The 21,792-nt window shown below is 42.3% G+C and overlaps 1 protein-coding gene across 1 annotated transcript in view; it reads right to left on the minus strand.

Annotated features, from left to right (window-relative positions):
• MBD5 (methyl-CpG binding domain protein 5) overlaps positions 1-21,792 on the minus strand; it is a 53,868-nt gene that overhangs the window by 31,039 nt on the left and 1,037 nt on the right. Inside the window, exon 2 of the mRNA XM_075284521.1 lies at positions 9,936-10,013. The gene's annotated coding sequence lies outside the window, so the exon portion shown is untranslated. The remainder of the gene's footprint in view (positions 1-9,935; positions 10,014-21,792) is intronic.

The raw sequence follows: 21,792 nt of genomic DNA on the forward strand, positions 1-21,792 counted from the left end.
GAAAAAAAAAAAAGGGAGAACAAGATCAATAAAATTCAATTGAATGAAAAATCCTAAATAAAATACTAAATCTGCAGATCTGTTGTACTGTGACTACAATAATGATCTGTAGAGGAAAAAAAAATCTAACACATAAAGAAGCAAATTGCTCTTGTGGCCTCAAAGTTTTGTTGTTATTTTCTCATTCCTAGAGCCATACGAGGGCTTATACTTAGTAGGACGACCTTAAAGAGGACCTTTCACCACTTTTGTTAACAGGCAGTGTTATATACTGCCGGAAAGCTGACAGTGCGCTGAATTCAGCGCACTGTCGGCTTTCCCGATCTGTGCCCGGTGTAAAGAGCTTACGGTGCCGGTACCGTAGTGCTCTATGGTCAGAAGGGCGTTTCTGACCATTAGCCAGAGACGTCCTTCTGCCTCGCGGCGCCAATCGCGCTGTACCGTGGAGCGGGGAGGAACGCCCCCTCCCGCTCCTGGTAATACTCGTCTATGTATTGTGATACTCGTCTAAGCTGTGTGAGCAGAGGGAGGGGCCCTAAAAGTGCCCAAAAGTGGTGAAAGGTCCTCTTTAAGGACTCCTTCACATGGGGGGGGGGGGGAAGGGGGGGGGGCGGATTTTGGCACAGGGAGTGATGTGGGGAGCCGTGTCACTCTCGGGTCAAAACCCGCCTGCCACGACCGTCACGGTCGCAGCTTCCCCCTCTGGAGTCGGCTCAAATGAACAGGCCGGATACCGGAGGTTGCTGCCGCCAGGAAGCTGAGCCGCGGAATCCGCCTGAAGAAAGGGCAGCTCGCTTCTATTTTCCGCTAGTGGCAACATGCCGCTAGCAGAAAAAAGAATGCTAGTGGACTCAATAGACCTCCATTGTATGGAGGCAGATTTCGAGGCGAAATCCGCCTCCTTGCCCCCGTGTGAACTAGCCCTTACTGAATATTAATTGGTGTCATTATGTTTCTGGAATTAGGGCAGGTACACACCAGCGCCCGGTCTCCACTTTGCAGGTTCTGCCCGAGAAACTCTGACAGGAGACGGAAACTGGCAGTCAGTGTCCGCCCGTGAGCGTTTTCTGGTCTCTGCGGCAAAACTGTTTTATTTTTTAACTGGACACAAAGACCTGCATGTCTGACTTTGTGTCCGGTTAAAAAAAAAAAAAAAAAAAAAACGGTTTCGCTGCGGAGACCAGAAAACGCTCATGGCCGGACACTTTGTAAACCCAGTTAAGTGAATGGGTTTGAAAACTGACCGCTGGGTTTCCGTCTCCTGTCCAGTTTCTCGGGCAGAAGATGGAAACCCGAAAGTGAAGACTGGGGTGCAGATGTGAACCCACCCTTAATTTTATTGATAACATTTTGAGAAATGTTAGATTTTCTCTCTTTCTATCTAGAGAGATACAACATTTTTGATGGAAGGTAAAACACAAAAATCAGCAATTTTTTGATAGTTTTTCTGCTGCAGCTTTCACGTTACAGGATAAATATATATATATATATATATATATATATATACACACACCTCTATATATATCCTCTATATTACTACTGAGCCATGCCATAGCCACACCAGGGACAGTTGTTGCCCAAACCAAACAATAAAGCAAAACTAACCTCATGAGTGCGATGGTCCTATGTGACTATGGCATGTGAGAGGTTAAGCACTTGTGATCGGTGTGAAACAGCAGGGATCAGGCGGCTATGGCACCCGCTCTGCCTCTAAGAGGAGACCATCTTCCTGCCCTCTGCTGACAAGGCGTCAGGAATATATAATTCCCTCTAAGTGAGTTTTCCTCTGTGAAGAGGTAAACTATTTTGTGTTATGTTTCCATGTGATTTCTTCTTTGTAACCTTAGTGGTGGTACATAAGACCCCAGATCTGGTAATATCTCTGTGTGAATGTTCTATTACTGCTTCTTATTTCTTTCTTTCCTCATTAGGCTGGCCACCTAATGCTCTATTTTCCTACTATTTCTTGTCTTACCATCTGGGAACCATATACTAACACTAAGGAACTGTTCACATTAACATGGATTTATAAAGTGTTTTTGCATATTTACCTGCATGAGTGGAGTTGCACTGGGTGTGTCTCCCCTGATCTTATAAGAGGCAAGTCTGCAGCAACTCCAGGGTTTTATAGGGAAAACTGCAGAGTATTATGGGAAATGTCTAAGGTATAAAATGATTCCAATTCCCAGAAAGCTGGGTATGTGTTGGTGAAGTTCACATGATGGATAGTTTGTGAGACTACAGCAGCCTGAGGTACAAGGTGTTTGTTGTATACATTATGGAGATTTTCTGAAGAATTATTATTTTTTGTTAAAACTGGACTTCCTGAAATAAACTCCTTGGATTCTTGTCATCAATCAAGGTCCGATTGTTTTTTTGAAAAAATCCCATGCTTCACATATGGTGTCAGAAGTGGGATGATTTTTGGAGTATTGCTGTAAGTACTCAAGCCTAAAGAAACAAGGGAGTTATGTACAAGACACGTTCCTGGCGTATTAATGCAAAGCCGCCAACTAAGTCTGCAAAGCGAACTGTTGCAAGGAAACTGGTGAATATGGAAAGTCAAGGTGTCAGACAGAGAGCACTGCTAGAGGAGGATGCAGAAGTGCAAGGAGCCACAGCTGCTCCATTAACTCCAAGTGTTGCTGAGCCTTCTGAAAAGACTTTACCAGAGAGCATTGCTGACCTTATGAAATGGTTAACTGTGCAGCAGATCAATGCAGAAAAAAGGCAAATGGAGGAAGCCAGGAGAAATTGCGAGGAATTGCGACGTCAGGATGAACGCTGGAGGGAGCTGTTTCAAACCCTGAGACCCCCTGTTGCTTGGAAAGACCCTCGCATGACAAAACTTTCTCCAGAAGATGATATTGAGGCATATTTATCCACATTTGAAAGAATTGCACATACCTGTCTGTGGCCTAAGGAACAGTGGGTGGTAAGACTGGCGCCATATCTTACTGGGCAAGCTCAACTGGCATATAGCCACATGAACATGAATGATGCAAATAACTATGACTTGGTTAAAGAGACTATTCTAAGGCGATATGACATCAGTGAGGAAACCTATAGACAGAGGTTCAGAGAACTCAAGTACAGCTACACTGATGGTCCAAGAGAAGTCTTTACTCGCCTGCAAGACTTATACATGAAATGGATGAAACCAGACAACAAGACGACTGAGCAGATTAGTGAAGCAATCATACTTGAACAGTTTCTACAAATTCTTCCAGCTGATGTTCTTGCTTGGGTTAAAAAACATCGGCCCAAAAATGCTGACAAAGCTATTTCTTTGGCAGAGGACTTTATCCTAGCAAAGAGAGACTTAAGCAGGTCTGCAACTGGTCCAGCTAAACCATTCAGAACTTTCTCTGGAGGGAGAGGTCAAGAAGCCAGAAGTCCATTAAAAACTGTCACCAGTGAAAAAATGTGCTATATTTGCCAAGAAAAGGGACACATAGCTAAATTTTGCTCCAGGAAAAGCACTAAAGGCACAAAGTCTGGATCATTTTTTGCTAGCAGTGACTTCATGCTGCCAATCCAAGTTAATGGACAGAATGTGGATGCTTTGCTTGATTCTGGCAGTAAATTAAGCTTGGTAAAGGAGAACCTAATAACTCAGAAGATGGACTCTCCCAAAGTGCCAATTACTTGTGTTCATGGAGATACAAAAAAATACTCCACATCAAATATTGACCTGCAGTTGGATGAGAAATGTTTTACCATGCCAGCAGTTGTTGTTCCAGAACTACAAGTACCAGTGATCCTTGGAAGAACCACACCCGGATTCAAAGATTTGCTAATGGGGAAAAGCCAGCTGTCTGCTGTGACTACCAGGGCTAAAGCAAAGGCACACAAGAGAGGTGAGACTTTGGAGGACATTTTCCCATTCCATGAGGACATCATGGAGCCGCCATCATCAAAGCCTCTGAGAGTTCCAGGACAGCAGGATGTCTCTAGGAGAAGAGTTTCCCTGGATGGCAAGTATAAAAATGCTGACTTGTGGGACACTGATATTACATTTGAACAAAAACAGGACATTGACTTATATGCATTGTATGAACACGGTTTAACTAACAGTAAAGTGGTTGCAGAAAGTGGTAAGCAGCTTGTTACACCCTATTATCTGGTGGAAAACAATATTTTATATAGAGTGTGTAGTCACCCAAAAACAGGAGAACAAGTGCAACAGTTAGTTGTGCCAAAAAAGTTTAGACCAGAAATTTTGAAATTAGCGCATGATATTCCTGTTGCTGGACATTTGGGTTATAAAAGAACTTTGGCCAGAGTACTCTATCGGTTCTATTGGCCTGGAGTTTATGATGAGATCACTACTTACTGTCGTAGTTGCCCAATATGTCAGTACACTGCTTCAGCTCCTCCCAAAGCAGAGCTTATACCCTTACCAATAATTGATGAACCATTTAATACTGTGGGTATGGATATTATCGGTCCACTAGAAAGAAGTTCCAAAGGTAACCGTTTCATTCTTACAATTGTTGATTACTGTACCAAGTATCCTGAGGCCATACCTATGCGCACAGTTACTGCTAAAAGAGTTGCTGAGGAAATTTTGAAGGTGTTTAGCAGGGTTGGATTACCTAAGCAAATCCTTACTGATCAGGGGAGTAACTTTACATCTTCCTTTCTGTTACAAGTTTATAAGCTTCTTGGTATACAGCCTCTCAGGACTACTCCTTATCATCCACAAACTGATGGGTTGACTGAACGGTATAACCAAACCTTGAAAAACATGCTTAGGAAATTTGCACATAATGATCCAAAACTGTGGGACAAATGGTTGCCCTTTCTATTATTTGCCTATCGTGAGGTTCCACAAGAGTCTACAGGGTTTAGTCCTTTTGAATTGTTATATGGGAGACGACCCAGGGGACTCTTGGATGTTATTAAAGAGGTATGGGAAGGTAAAGATGGTCATCAGAAGAATGTGGTGGAACATATATTGGAAATGAGAGAAAGATTAATGAAATTGATTAAGGTATCTCATGATAATGTCCACAAGGCAAAAGTTTACCAAAAGAAATGGTATGATCAACATGCCAAAAAGAAATCGATTAAAGTTGGGGATAAGGTTCTTCTCTTGCTTCCCAGCAGTGAGAATAAGTTGTTGGCCAGATGGCAAGGGCCATATAAAGTGGTTAGACAAACAGGTCCTGTTGACTTTGAAATTGAAACCCCAGATAAAAGACAAAAAAATAAGGTTTACCATGTAAATTTATTAAAACGTTGGATTGAACCAGAGGTTGGTCCTAAAGATAACACTACGTGTACTATTGTAGCAGAGTCTTCACAAGATGTGTCTGAAGAAATGTATGATTTGTTGAAAAATTGTGCTCACTGGTCAGAGGTAACATTGAATCCAAAGTTATCTAAAGAGCAATATTGTGACCTGAGGAAGATTATTGGGTCTAGTTCACATATTTTTGGAAGTAAGCCTGGCCGTGTGTCTTTAGTTTCTCATACAATAAATACTGGAGATCATCCACCTATCAGACAGAGACCTTATCGTATACCTGAAAAATTAAAGGGTAAGGCTGAAAATGAGGTTCAAGAAATGCTTAAATTGGGAGTTATTGAACCCTCTAAAAGTCCTTGGTCATCACCTGTAGTGATGATTGGGAAAAAAGATGGGACAATAAGATTTTGCATAGATTTTCGTAAAATTAATGCTATATCTAGTTTTGACAATTACCCAATGCCGCGTATTGATGAGCTCATAGATAGATTGGGGTGTGCAGAATATATTTCTACCCTAGATTTATGTAAGGGGTACTGGCAAATTCCACTTGATGAGAAATCAAAAGAAAAAACTGCCTTTGTGATGCCTAATGGTTTGTATCAGTTCAGAAACATGCCATTTGGTCTTCATGGTGCTCCAGCCACGTTTCAAAGAGCCATGGACTTACTCTTGAAGGATCATACGGAGTACAGTGCTGCTTATTTAGATGATGTGGTAATCTTTAGCAAATCATGGGAAGAGCACTTGTATCACTTGGAAAAGGTGATAACTGAAATTGGGAAAGCAGGATTTACAATTAATCCACGTAAATGTGCTTTGGGATTCCAAGAAACAAAGTACCTTGGGTTTATTGTGGGTAGTGGTAAAGTAAGGCCAGAGATATCCAAAGTACAAGCCATTCAATCTGCGACTATTCCAGCCACAAAGAAAGAGGTCAGATCCTTTTTAGGTCTTGTTGGCTATTATAGACGTTTTATTCCAAACTTTGCTACTATCGTTGCTCCCTTAACCGACCTAACTAAAAAGAACAGTAGAGAGGACGTGATATGGACAACAGAATGTGATTTAGCTTTTGAACAAATAAAAGAAATTTTGTGTAAAGAACCAGTCTTACAAAGCCCAAACTTTGACAAACCATTTATTGTACAGACGGATGCATCTGAGGTGGGACTTGGGGCAGTCCTGAGTCAAGAGATTAATGGTGAGGAACACCCTATTCTTTATTTAAGTAGGAAACTTTTTCCCCGTGAACAAAAGTATTCTACAATCGAGAAGGAAGGGCTGGCGATTAAGTGGGCATTGGAGGCATTACGCTATTATTTATTAGGAAGAGAGTTTACTTTAGTGACGGATCATCATCCCCTCACTTGGATTCATACCATGAAGGACAAAAATGCCAGAATAACTAGATGGTATTTAGCATTACAGCCATTTAAATTTGAGATACAACATCGGTCAGGGTCCAAGCACCAAAATGCCGATCATTTGTCCAGGTATGGTGCTGAAGTGAAAGCTGTCTGAAGAAGGACAAGCTTCTTCTTAAGGGGGGAGGAATGTGAAGAGGTAAACTATTTTGTGTTATGTTTCCATGTGATTTCTTCTTTGTAACCTTAGTGGTGGTACATAAGACCCCAGATCTGGTAATATCTCTGTGTGAATGTTCTATTACTGCTTCTTATTTCTTTCTTTCCTCATTAGGCTGGCCACCTAATGCTCTATTTTCCTACTATTTCTTGTCTTACCATCTGGGAACCATATACTAACACTAAGGAACTGTTCACATTAACATGGATTTATAAAGTGTTTTTGCATATTTACCTGCATGAGTGGAGTTGCACTGGGTGTGTCTCCCCTGATCTTATAAGAGGCAAGTCTGCAGCAACTCCAGGGTTTTATAGGGAAAACTGCAGAGTATTATGGGAAATGTCTAAGGTATAAAATGATTCCAATTCCCAGAAAGCTGGGTATGTGTTGGTGAAGTTCACATGATGGATAGTTTGTGAGACTACAGCAGCCTGAGGTACAAGGTGTTTGTTGTATACATTATGGAGATTTTCTGAAGAATTATTATTTTTTGTTAAAACTGGACTTCCTGAAATAAACTCCTTGGATTCTTGTCATCAATCAAGGTCCGATTGTTTTTTTGAAAAAATCCCATGCTTCACATCCTCATGAAACAAAACCCCCCCATACATAGCTATGCAAATGTAAGGAATACAACTAGTTGGGTCTTGGTGCTCATCAGACAGGAGTAGCAGGGAAGTGCTGGGGCAAGGACTTGTTCTTATTCAGCTTCTTGCCACCCATCATTGTCCTGCTGGAACAGCCCTTCAATACATTTGTGCCAATAGCTGCTTAAAAAGTGCATTCACCCCTATCCAATGATCTCTGGGTCTGACTGCAAGGACCTGCAGTGCTCAGGTGAACGGGGGCGCTCCCGAGCATTCCTGCGCACACTCGGCCACTGCTTCATTTACTTTTATGGGCCGGCGATCATTGTAAGTCCCGTAAAAATGAACAAAGCAGTGACGGAGCACAACACAGCTGCATTCACATGGAGGATTCAGAGGGACGTTCAGACCCCCATTTCTATGATCCCCAGGGGTCTGACCTGCATTTCCCATACAGTAAAAATTTTGGAACATCTTCTCTTAGGATTCATTGTACTGTTCCTCTGCGATCCTTCCTGCAAATGACCAAATAAATTGACCTGTGTGATATACTTTTCCCTTTGACAAAGTGTTGCGTCCCCGTACAGTCAGCACGGTGACATCCAGGGGTCAAACCATTGGAATTTTTTTTTTAGAAGGAATAAGGGTTACAAGACAAAATTTTACGACGTGATAATCCAGAATTGTTATTAAATGGGGAATGTAATTATTTACTAAACTAGATAACTGGTCCTCTTTGAGACCTTAACCCCTTAAGGACCAGGCCATTTTTTGGTTTCGCATTTTCGTTTTTCCCTCCTCACATTTCAAGAGCCATAACTTTTTCATTTTTCAGTTCACAGAGTCACATAATAGCTTATTGTTTGCGGGACAAATTGTACTTTGTAATGGCACCATTCAATATGCTGTGCAATGTACTGGGAAGCTGGAAAAAAAATCAGAATGAGGCGCAATTGGAGAAAAAATGCATTTGCGCCATTTTCTTATGGGTTTAATTTTTACAGCGTTCACTGTTTGGTACAAAGGACATGTTACCTGTGTTCTACGTGTCAGTACAAACGCGGTGATACCAAATTTATATAGTATTTGAAATTTTTTGATACTTTTAAAAAAATGATAAACTTTGCAAAATAGAAAAAAAAATTTGTGTCATCATGTTCTAACACCTGTAACTTTTTCATATTTCCATGTATGGAGCTGGTTGTGGTGTCTTTTTATGCGGGACAAGATGACGTTTCTATTGATACCATTTGGGGAAAGATCTGATGGTTTGATCACTTTTTATTCAATTTTTTATAGGAGGCAAAGTGTTGAAAAAAACGCTTTTTGGCGGTTTTTATTTTTTTTTGCCGCTACGCCGTTCGCAGTACGGGATAAATGTTTTAATATTCTAATAGTTCAGGCATTTTGGAGCGCGGGGATACCTAATATGTTTATGTTTAATGTTCTTTAATTACTTTTATAGCTGATCTAGGGAAAGGGGGGTGATTTGAACTTTTATATTTTTTTTATTTTTTTAATACTTTTAAAAACTTTTTTTTTTCTTCTGTTACATTTATGATCAGACCCCTTAGGTACCTTGAAACCTAGGGAGTCTGATCGCTCATACTATTCACTGCAATACTACAGTATTGCAGTGAATAGGAAAATCGCAGCACTTCTATTAGATGCTGCCTCTGGCATCGTCTAATAGATCTCGGGCAGAGACAAGCCTGGAAGCCTTCAATAGGCTTCCGGCTGTCATAGCAACCGATCACCGCCCTCATGTGACGTTCAGGAGGGCGGCGATCGGCGAAACATGGCGGCGCCCATGCCGCCGGCGCCGTTTACACACTGCGGTCACGTTTGACTGCAGTGTGTAAAGGGTTAACAGCAGCGATCGGCTCGGGCACCGACCGCTGCTGTTAGTGGCAGGTCCTGGCTGTATTATACAGCCGGCATCTGCCGTGTATGGAGCGAGCTCAGCGTGTGAGCTCGCTCCATACATCCCCATGCGGTACAGTTACGTCAAGGGTCGCTAAGGGGTTAAAGGGATTATGCGAATACTATTTTTCCTCTATCTGTTCAGTGGGGTCTGACTGCAAATCCCTGTCGCACATTCAGCCTGACTGCACCCACCGGCCTAATATAGGAGTGCCCCTTAGTGGATGGGGAGCAGCCATGATCCCTTTAACTTCAATGGGAGCTCCAAAAAATAGCCAAAGTACAGCACTTGGCTATCTCCAGCGCTCCCATTGAAGCTGATAGGAGCGCGGATGCTCCCTATCCACTAAGGGGCACTCCTATATTAGGCTGGTGGGTGCAGACATCCAGGGGGTCAGAGATCCCCGCTGTGAGGATTTGGACCAGGCTATCGGTCTCAGTATAGTGAATTCCACAGCAAATCTCTCTATTTATTACAGATCTTGCAATGGGTTTCTCATAAAACCTGCAGTGCTTGACAAGGACTCCATATGAAATGTTACAAAAAATCTCAACCAAGACGTGAGGTGTTATCGAAAACCCACCTGTTCTTCCCCAGAAGCAAAACCATAAAATCTTCATTCGTCTCCAAAAAAAAAAAAATCAGCAGTTGTCCAAAAACCCTGAAAAAAAGACAGAATAATCATTTTAATACATTATTAATGGTAAGGTAAGTATTATACCCTCCTCCCCCACAACTGTGCCCATTACCAAGTTTAGTAATTCCATGCCATATCGCCAGCCCATACTTGGTAAGAATTCCTCTGTGCATTAAAGGGATCCTATCAGTCAGACACGATTTTTTGTAGGTACCACGTCGGAATAGCTTTAAGAAAGGCTATTCGTCTCCTACCTTTCGTCATCTTCTCCGCACCGTTGTTAATCTACAATCTCGGTTCTTCTCGGTATGTAAATGAGTTCTTTCGCAGCACTGGGGGCGGCCCCAATGCTGCGAGAGAACTCTCTCTAGCGCCGCCTCCTCTTCTTCGGCAGCATCATCTTCTTCCGGCAATGGTTTGTAACTTCTAGGCCTCGGGCAGACTGCGGATGCCCACAGGCCACGAGAAAATGGCCGCTTGCACAGTATTGTAAGCGGCCATTTTCTCATGGCCTGTGGGCATGCGCAGTCTGCTCTGCCCGAGGCCTAGAAGTTACAAGCCATTGCCGGAAGAGGAGGCTGAAGATGACGCTGCTGAAGAAGAGGAGGCGGCGCTAGAGAGAGTTCTCTCGCAGAATTGGGGCCGCCTCCAGTGCTGTCTGAGCGCTGGGGCCCGCCCCCAGTGCTGCAAAAGAACTCATTTACATACCGACAAGAATCGGGATTGTAGGCGAATGACGGTGCGGAGAAGATGACGAAAGGTAGGAGACGAATAGCCTTTCTTAAGGCTATTCCGACGTGGTACCTACAAAAAAATTGTGTCTGACTGATAGGATCCCTTTAAAAAAAAGGTAAACCATAAAACCTATAGCTATTTTGTATGGCTTAGGGCTGGGGGATTATGTCCAAGATAAACTTAGGATTAATGGCCTATTTTACCGCGATTACCATGAATGAGCGTTTATTTTAGGACACTCCCCCTTTTATATGCCGCGGCATTTTGGTTCTGGTTATTCACATATCAGTGATCCTGATCGGGTAACGTATAGTCAGTGACATGTCCTGTAGCCATCGATTAGATAGAAAATAACTGATATAATCAATGTCAGCAAATTATTATCGATCAATTAAACTGATTTTCGGTTATTTTGCGATGAGATGCCGAACTCTAGTTTCGCTCTAATCATATCGACCTATACAATGGAGACGACCAACAAAAAAATAAAATAAAAATTGTGCCAACTCAGAACAATCCCTTAACATGACATATAGACTCCTTAGGTTAGGATCACACCATTGTTGGCCATTCATTGTCCTAGTGCGCTGGAGGACCAGAATAACAGACAGGCGGTCCGCTACATCAGTGGTCACATGCAGAACCTGACGGTTGTTCTTGCAGGACTTTTTCGACCAGCGATTTTGGATGCACAGACAGAGACCCCATTGTAAACTTAAGATTGCAGTCTTGTATGGCTAATCCCATCCACACGTTGTGGGAAAAAAGGGCGGCATGTCGATTTAAGCTGCAGAAACACAAGGACGTTCCTATATAAAGGGAAGGAAAAAACAGAGAAAAATGCTATAAAACACTGCAGAAAAAACGGCAATGCTCTTAAGCTGCTATTTCTTTTTGCTATTTGGGGCCTTAGGGCTAGTTCACATGGGCACTAAGGGGTGGATTATGGCGCATAATCCACGTCATAATCCGCCCCCTCACAATGGTGGTCCATGGAACATGCCGCTCACGGAAAAAAGAAGCGGGGTGCCCTTTCTTCAGGCAGATTCCGCGGATTGTTGAGCCGTGGCATCCGCCTCGTGGCAGCAACCTCCGGAGTCGGCCCATTCATTTGAGCCTGCTCCGGAGTGGGGAGCCACGACAGTCGCGTTTTGACCCAAGAGTGACGCTGCTCCCCGCGTCACTCTCAGTGTCAAAATCCGCCGTACCGCTCCCCGTGTGAACTAACCCTTAGAGGGATTCTGCTTTCTAAAATACCCAGAGTAAAGCTTTAGTGTCCATATCTGCTCTTGCCACAATTCACAGCAGGTCCACCTTCTATTTCCCCAGTAGTCACAGACTAGTAGTCACAGGAGGGCTCCGCGGCCCCTCTCAGAACAAGATCCCCCATTTATCATCCCTTGTGGAAGCCGAGACTGCAAGTGGTTTATCGAACACTCAGCTACTCCTAGATCCACACATCAACATTGTACAGGTAGCAAATACTCAGAGCGGCAGACCGGACTCTATATCGTGCCCCATTATATACTGCAGTGTTCTATAAGAGCACTAAACATACAATGACCCAGGAGGATAAGGGGAGAACGCTGCCCTCACTGTCTGCAGGGTCACGACACAAGAAACCTTAGAGAAATCCTACAGAGAACACAATCCGCTCCATCATTAGGGACCAACTGAGGAGTGTTAGGCCTTAGGTAGGGGAAGCTACTGCTGCGGCCAGTTGTCTTAAAAATCCACCATGGGTATTGCTGTGCAGCCAGAAGGAATTAAAGTGCAACATGGAAACACAGATATATATATATATATATATATATATATATATATATATATATATATAGTTACTGTTTATTAAAAATATATACTGTGTTTCCCCAAAAATAAGTCATCCCCTGAAAGTAAGACAAAGCAGGGGTTTTCTTGAATTGCCTAATGTAAGCCCCCCCTGAAAATAAGACGTTTGCAGGGGCCTAACTACTGGGGTAGCAGCTGCCACAGGGCCCAGGACATTAGGGGCCCGGTCACAGCCACTACTGCTGTTGTTGTTTTTTTTTTTCTTAATAGGCGGTTATCGGTGACGGGCCCTATTTACTTACCAATCCTGGCAGGGTCCGGGATCAGTAAGTGACGCCGCGGCCTCCACAAGCACTATTATTATGCTTTTCAGACCCCCAGAGTCTAATAATCGGAGGCCTGGGAGAGGTAAGTGACCATAAAAAACACTGTTACTTACCCTTCCAGGTTCCAGACAGGCTTCAGGCCTAGTCGTCTGACGTCCCTGACATTACATGACATTAATGGGAAGCGCTCGCGTGTAAGCCTCGCTTGGCTCATTCCGAGCCGTACACGCGAGCGCTTCCCATTCACTTCAATGGGAGCGCTCGAGGGAAAAAAGCAGCCCATTCATTTCAATGGGGAGCGCTCGTATGCTGGCTCCCATTGAAATGAATGAGATCTGCTTTATACGCGCTGATTCTGAACGTGTTCTAACGTTCAGAATCAGTCAGCGTATCCGTAGTGTGAATGGGCCCTAAGACACTGTCTTATTTTCGGGGAAACAGGGTATATATTTTTATTTATTTAAAATTATAGTCACATTTACATCTACAGATATTTTAGTACTGTTTCCCTCTACTCCAGGGATCAGCACCCTTCAGCACCTCAGCTGCTATGAAACTACAACTCCCCCCATTGACTTCAAAGAAGAGCAGACATGCTGGGAGTTGTAGTCCCACACCAGCCGGTGTACAGAAGGCTGCCTACACCTACATCTGCTCCTATACAGCTCTGTTCTGGATTATCAGACGTTCTGGAGCACTGGATGCTGAATACAATACGTCTTACTATTCCCTAGGACTCGCACACAGAGCCAGGACAATGCATAAAACATAACCTGCTGTCGACCTCCGCGGAGAGGAAACAAACAGTTTAGTATTTCCTCGGCCTGTACCGTATAAACGCACGAAGTGGCCGACATTCTGCATCCATACATTACATGGCCGTGTACCGGGGAGACACAAGGCTTTCTAGCAGGAGATGAAAGGATCTGGGCCACTCACATTTTGTGCATCAATAAACACTGCATTTTCCTCAACGCCTAATGTGCACTGCAATAGTAATAAGAAAACTGTAATCTTACCATGGCAACCCCTGAACTACAATATCTGCTCTGCCACCTCTGAAATACAGCGTACAGTACAGTGCGCCTTCTGCTGCTCGGCTCTAATGCAGATTGCATTGTCTGCCAAGTGCTCTGGTTATAGATCAGGGTTTATTTCTAGCAAAAGCTTGTAAATTCAGAAATACGTGTAGAACGCAGGAGGTAACCTTGAAATAGCAGGTAGGGGAGACAAAAGGGGGCCCAACCCAAACCTGAGGGCTGTGCAAATGAATGGGATTATTGCAATTTAGATAAATCGTGGAAAGACAAAAATTATGCAATATATATATATATATATATATATATATATATATATATATATATACACACACACACTAATGCCCCTGAATATATCCATCTATCTATCTATTATATAGGTTCCCACTTGTGCACGTAAAATAAATTCACAAATTTTAGTTTTTAATTTGATTGATGCCTATATTTACAGATATATACACACACACTAATGCACGTGCATATATCTATACATATATATATATATATATATATATATATATATATATATATATATATGTGCATATGAAATAAATTCACAATTTCTAGTTTTTAATTTGATTATCTTCCTATTCTGTGGGGGTCTGATGCTTGGGACACCCCCCCCCCTCCCAGGGATCAGCTGTTCCACTTTTGGGAAATCATGTTCAGCAGTCACATGACCTGTTTGCAACTCAGTTTCATTCAAGTCAATGGGCTGAGCTGCAATGCCAAGACCAGAGAGTATATAATAGCCATCTATGTGGTTGGTATATACTGAAGAGGCTGCAGGGCGCACATGAACACCGAAGCCTCTTCACACAGTTTATTGGTGGAGGTCCCGGGTGTCAGACCCCTACTGATCTTTAATGACCTGTCCTAAAAATAAGTGATTATTTATATTATATATATTATATGTATTTATATACCACGGTGCTTGAGCGCACCTTCTTTTGTTGCAGGTTTTGCTGCATTTGTTTGATCCAAAGCCAGGAGTGGACTGAACAGAAGGGAGAAATATAAGAACTAGTTTTGGATTCACTATTCCTTCTGTAGCCATTCTTGGATTTGGCTCAAAAACCAAAAGCTTTTTCACTGATTTTCAGGAGTTACATAGTAATGACCTACCATCAGGTCATCTTTATCTGATTGGTGGTGGTCTTCGGTGTTGAACCCCCCCCCCCCCCCCCATCTATCAGCTATTTGAAGACACAGTAAACACTACGACTCCGTCACTGAACACCAAGGACAGCGCCATACATGTCGTAGTGGCTGTGCTTAGTATTGCAGGTCACCCCCATTCTCTTGAATAGGACTGAGCTGCAGACAGGCCATGTGACGAATGAAGGTGACATCACGGGCCAGTGCACCGCTGTGGCTAATCTGTAGGGTCCTGACTATCAGATCTCCCCCAATAAGATATTGGATGGTCTACCCTAAGAATAGGTCATTGGCATAAAACAACTTCTATATTTTTTTTGTAGATTGTGAGCCCCATATTGGGATCACAATGTACGTTTATTTTCCTATCAGTATGTCTTTGTGGGAGGAAATCCACACAAGCACGGGGAGAACATACAAGCTCCTTGCAGATGTTGTTCCTGGCAGGAATCGAACCCAGGACTCCAGCGATGCAAGGCTGCAGTGCTAACCACTGAGGCACTGTGTTACCCCTGGTATAAAACAACTTCTATGTGATGTAACTGACAACAGAAACCAATCGTATAGCAAAAGGCATATCAAAAATATACAAAATAAAAAAAAAAAAGGAGCAGGAATTTGATTGGTTACTATGGGCACTTATATCACTAGGTTTCTTGCTGGGATCCCTACAGATGATACGAATGGGGGTCGTGTTGGCCTGGTGAGAATAAGGCAAAAGGTCACAACATCATTCATCTCTATTGGACAGCTGGAAAAAGCTAAGCACCTGTCTATAGGTAATAACTCAGAAATCTGGTCCGACCCCTTTAACTAACACAGTCTTCAGCACGTGTTATGGAGCGAAGCAGGTTTCTTTTGGACCACAATTATTTTTTTTTAATTATGTTAGGCATGAAATGGTGAATAAAATGGTATTTTCTTATTTAATTTTTTTATTACTTAATTTTTTTTATTTAATTTTTTTATTTTATTCATTTATTTTTTATTTTATTTATTTATTTTAATTTTTTTATTTTGTTGATTTTTTTTTACTTTATTTTTATTTTATTCATTTATTTATTTTAATTTTTTTTTTTTTTTTTAATTATTTTATTTAGATTTTATTTATTCATTTATTTATTTTTTATTTTATTTTACTTAATTTTCCCCAGCATCTAGACTATGAGGAATCTCTATGGCGCTATGTGTCAGTAAATCAGAATCATGTCAGACTACATTTCCATAACTTGTACAGATATGAGGCCGCATCCTCATTCTCTATTAAGAACCCTTCTCTATTTCCATCACTCAACTAAGTATTAAAACATTGTCTACAATCCTGGAAGACTGGGCCCAAACCCGGATGACCGTTTTGCCAAATAAGACACAACAATGACAGATTATGAGACAAAAAGTTACAGCCATTGGGGGGGGGACCCCAAACCAAACTGACCCCCGTGTATAGAGCAGATCTGTGAGGCTCCCAGAATACTGCACCAAAACACCACAGAGGGGAACATGTGACACACAATGACACCAAAGCCATGGGGTGACAGCACAAGCATTGCACAGACAGAGCACAATCCTGGAAAGCACAAATCAAAAATTAAAGCGTCCCGAGGCCAAACACAGCAGTAAGTGCGCCATGTACCACCGACATCCACTGCTCAGCCGTCAGGAGTCAATCAGGCGGAGAATTAGGAGGAAAAGCAAGAAAGAACAGAAGTCGTAGCCGGGGTGACGTCACATGTAATTAAAGCTTATGACAAAATGTTAAGAAAGTTTTGAATGTGAGATAAAGAGGTTCTTGCTGTCTGGGAGTAAATACTGAGGACAGATCATTAATATTGGATTGGTGGAGGGTCCGATATCCTGGAGCCCCACAGGTAACATGTTCCAAGTCACGTGTCCCGTGTCAGCCTCACTCAAGTGAATGCTATACAAAGAGCAGCCTCTATACAACATACAACACTGTGCGCGATAGTGAAGTGGCTGCAGCGCCTGCACGGCCTACAAACAGCAAATTAGTCGGGGTCCCAGGGATCGAACCCCCCACTCATCTGATACATTAGGACAGGACGTCCCAAAAAACCTGTTTAAGGTCTTACTTACAATATTGTGCTTCCAGAACAAGCGCAGCATCTAAATGGTTAGACAGAGAGGAGGGATTCATGCAAGTCATCAGCCTCTAGTGACATGCTCATGGGGCCAATAGGGTGGCTGGTGGGGGGGGGGGGGATTGGGCTAAGAATGGCCACTAGGTCTCCCAAGTTTGGACGACGAAAATAAAAATGCCAAAACTGCAAAATATATCTGGGGTTCAAAAGTCAGACATTAATAGTAGAAAATTATATGGCTCTACATCTACAGTATCTATCTATTTATCTTATTCCATCTATCTATTACTCTATTTATCGAGCTCATATCTATCTATCTATCTATCTATCTCCTATCTATCTATCTATCTATCTATCTATCTCATATCTATCTATCTATCTATCTATCTATCTCCTATCTATCTAATATCTATCTATCTATCTATCTATCTATCTATCTATCTATCTATCTCCTATCTATCTAATATCTATCTATCTATCTATCTATCTCCTATCTATCTAATATCTATCTATCTATCTATCTATCTATTTATCTATCTATCTATCTATCTATCTATCTATCTATCTATCTCCTATCTATCTATCTATCTATCTATCTATCTATCTATCTATCTCCTATCTATCTAATATCTATCTAATATCTATCTATCTCCTATCTATCTAATATCTATCTATCTATCTATCTATCTATCTATCTCCTATCTATCTCATATCTATCTAATATCTATCTATCTCCTATCTATCTATCTATCCTATAGATAGATGGATGGACAGATAGATAGAGATGAGATAGATAATCACAAAGCAGCTACCCAAATATCCCCGCCACATAAAGCTCCTAATATACTGAAATTCAGCCATTACACACCAAAATACACACAATAATCTACAATAAAGGATATTATAAATCTAAGATGAAGAGATATAAGAAAAAGAGGAAATATAGACAAAATAAACGTCTCACAAACGCGGGATGGGGAGCAGCTCAGCCCCACAACTAACCATCCGCTGACATTTGGTATTCACATATTTGTATCTATTAGTTGCAGATTTTGTGAGCGCTCCTTACTCAGACACTTAGGGGGGCTCCATCCACACCTCTAGGCCAGTTTTTTAGCATTGATGTGTGATGATGTGGCTTACGGCCCTCTCTTGCACCAATAATGTGCCATATCCCCCAATCTGTGCCTATAACGTGGGCAGAGCAGGGTGGTCCGGGAATACCCCCGCCCCTCATAGTTACTATACCTCATGCCTATTTTCTGCTGGGAGTTGTATAGGAAGTCTATTCTAGTTCTTGCCTGGTGCAGATTTCCATTCAGGGGTATGAGCTGGATTTATTAGGAGAGATCATACGTGTCTTCTACCTGTCAGGCCAAGACTGGCATACAAAACCCCAGTCTTAGTAAATCTTCTGTGTTAGATATATAGCATTGCTTTATTAGGGAACAATGACAAAAAAAAAAAAAAAACTAAGCCACATACGGATCCTAAATAATGCAAACTATTAAAATGAGAATGTTCTTTCACCTGCATGGTAAATAGGGTTGAAAACACAAGGCCAGACTCGCTGTTTCTGTTTATCCTGACTCCTAAGAAACTGAAGATAAAAAGCGACCAAAAAGATGTAAATGCCCCAAAACGGTACCAATAAAAACATCAACTCATCTACGAATAAAAGCCCCCATACAGGAAAAAGAAAGGCTTACAGAAGGTCACAAAGACAAATGACTTCACTGCACTAATTTAATAAGACATGAATTTATAATTGATCATCGCACTGCCCTGCTGAGCCAGGTCAATGGCATAAAATGAAACCCAAGCCGATCAGCTGATAGCAGAAGCCGCAATCAGTAGAAATAGGGTGTACAGAGTGGCGCAATCTGACAGTACACAGCGCCATACACTGCGTAGTGGCCAGACCAGGTTACTGCAGCACGGCAGTAAGTAGGGACAGAGCCGTATACCTACAGGTCTATACAACCAAGTCATACACCACGTATAGCCTTCTATGAGACTCTAATATATATGTCCCATACAGTATTAGGGTTTATTCTATTCAATGTTATGGGGTTATTCTATCTTCTAGAGAATAACCCCATCACTCAGCCGAAATATGGCGCGTCCTTAATGGGGACTGAGGGACAACATGTGGCACCGTATAGCCATCTCCTTCTGTTATATGGCACAGTTTACACCTATTAGGCCGAATTCACATTTGCGCTGGCCTTTGCATTACAGAAACAGACCCCCCCCCCAAAAAAAAACAAACAAACAAACAAACAGTGAAAATTGGGTACAAATTCACTATATGGTGCCTGATGTATCCCACTGACTATAACGGGGTCCATAGCAAAGGTCTATCAAAAAAAAAAAGCAAAACAAAAAACAGTGAAGCATGGCGATTTATTTTGCCGGAAAAAATGTATGGAAAATCAACAAACCACATTATAGTTAATGGGATCCACTGGGTTTCTGTCATGGTGTCCGTCCTCCTAACAGAGCCTTCATCTCAGATGTGCACCTTGCCGCCTTACATAGTATAGGCAAAAAAACCTCCAAAACTTCAATACAAACAAAAAAAACTTTGGTGCAGTAATAATAATTTGTTGTAAATAATCAATTCCATTCATTGGACACACAGGAATTTCTGCCGGCGAGACTTGCACGAATGGGACCTTTGCAGAAAGTTCTGCAACAAAGCTGCTAAATGTGAATATATCCACATGTAACCATGAAGATCCCAATTACTAAGAGAATTATCTCTCACCAAGGATCTGTTCACACTGGTGTTGCAAACATTCCAGTATTCTTGCCATCACACACCAATTAATGACCGTCTGGCCTGGCGATCACATGACTGATGGCTGATGGGTCTTACCAAACCCAGATTAGCTCTGCCGGTCACTAGTGTCACCACAGGGGCGGTTTTCCTCTAGTGGCTTGTATGGAGGCCTCAGTTACTGCGGAAAAATTCAAAATAATTATAAACTGCAAAGACACCCGCTCTCCCTCTGGGGTTATCAGCTCGTGGGGTCAAAATATATAAAACACACACAAAATTGATGCAATCCCGCCACCCCAGTAAATCCCATCGACTTCTCAGGATGCGTCCCATACCAAGCAGAACGACAAAGTTGCAAATTTTGCAAAAAAAAAAAAAAATTGATCTGTGCAATGTTTTTGCACCAGAATCCTGGCAGTGCAGCCATAGAAAATTCCCACCATAAAAAAAATCAAAACAACCACATACATGTATAGCAGGAAAGAAAAAACCTGTGTGATGCAGAGAGGACAATTCTGTGCAGGGTTTTACATTTGCAATGCACCCAGCAAAATCTGCCGCAGATCTGCACGGAACACACGAGAACATCCCATGTTGTAGCCGCTCACACATTGGGATCAGTGACAGATACTGGACCTGCCAGGAGGAGAAAACCTCATCCACATTGTAAACTGACAGACTTTGAGTCACATAAAATCTGCACCGTGCGAATTCACCCCAAGGCCACCTTTTATGCATCAATAGTTGTAAACGAAAAACCAAGAGATGCTGCAAAACACAGATAATAAGATATTGTAAGAACTACAAGCACCAGCAGGCCCTGAAAAGCCTCATGTCACATCCATACCACATTTCAATGGCCCAGATCCTTGACATCAGTATAGAGGACGACTATGGGATAATACACAAAGAGATGACAATATTACGTATAAAATAACACTGTGCATTGCGGGGAAATACATAAAAAACTATGGAAAAATGTTACCAAGTCCAGCAACCAATAAAATAACCCAAAGACACAAAGTTCTGGATACAATTCTTAGCGGATCGGTCCACCTGTCCATATATCTCTTTTATTAAAAATGTAGATTGCGATCCCCATATAGGGCTTACAATGTACATTTTTCCCTATCAGTATATCTTTGGAGTATGGGAGGAAATCCAGGCAAACACAGGGAGAACATACAAACTCCTTGCAGACGTTGTGCTTGGCAGGATTAGAACCCAGGACTCCAGCGCTGAAAGGCTGCAGTGCTAACCACTGTGTCCATATATTTCCTGCAGTGATTTAGCAATCACCCAACTTTGCCAGATGACGATGCATTAAAATAACTTTACAACAGAAGCAGCAAAACAGACCCGGCTCCCGGATGTTGCCCAGTAGTGAATAGGACACGACAAAGCTCATACATAATACCCGTCACTGCAGCCCTGACCAGTCGGATTTACCCCACACCAGTCTGAGAATGACAGAGATCCTAAATACCAACGGCTGCTACAGGACGGATCAGAGAGCGGACCAGTCAGGAGCCTTTATATCATATGATGATGACAACTGTCACTCAATGTACTGCAGAGACCGGGCCCTCTAACATGGCCCATCAGGGGCCCCGTTATCATTACACATTTACACTTACTGATTACCAAATATTTTGTACCCCATCAGTTGACACTGACTGGGGGTGAGGAACATAAAGGGTACCCAATCCACAGCCTACACTTACTCCATGCACCAACTGGAGCCCCCTAACAAGTACCCTCACCCGGATGACACTGGTCACCCTGATCAGCACCCTACTCTCGCCCGGTCACCCTGATCAGCACCCTACTCTCGCCCGGTCACCCTGATCAGCACCCTACTCTCGCCCGGTC

This window comes from Leptodactylus fuscus, chromosome 8, assembly GCF_031893055.1.
Source record: "Leptodactylus fuscus isolate aLepFus1 chromosome 8, aLepFus1.hap2, whole genome shotgun sequence".
Lineage (NCBI taxonomy): Eukaryota > Metazoa > Chordata > Amphibia > Anura > Leptodactylidae > Leptodactylus > Leptodactylus fuscus.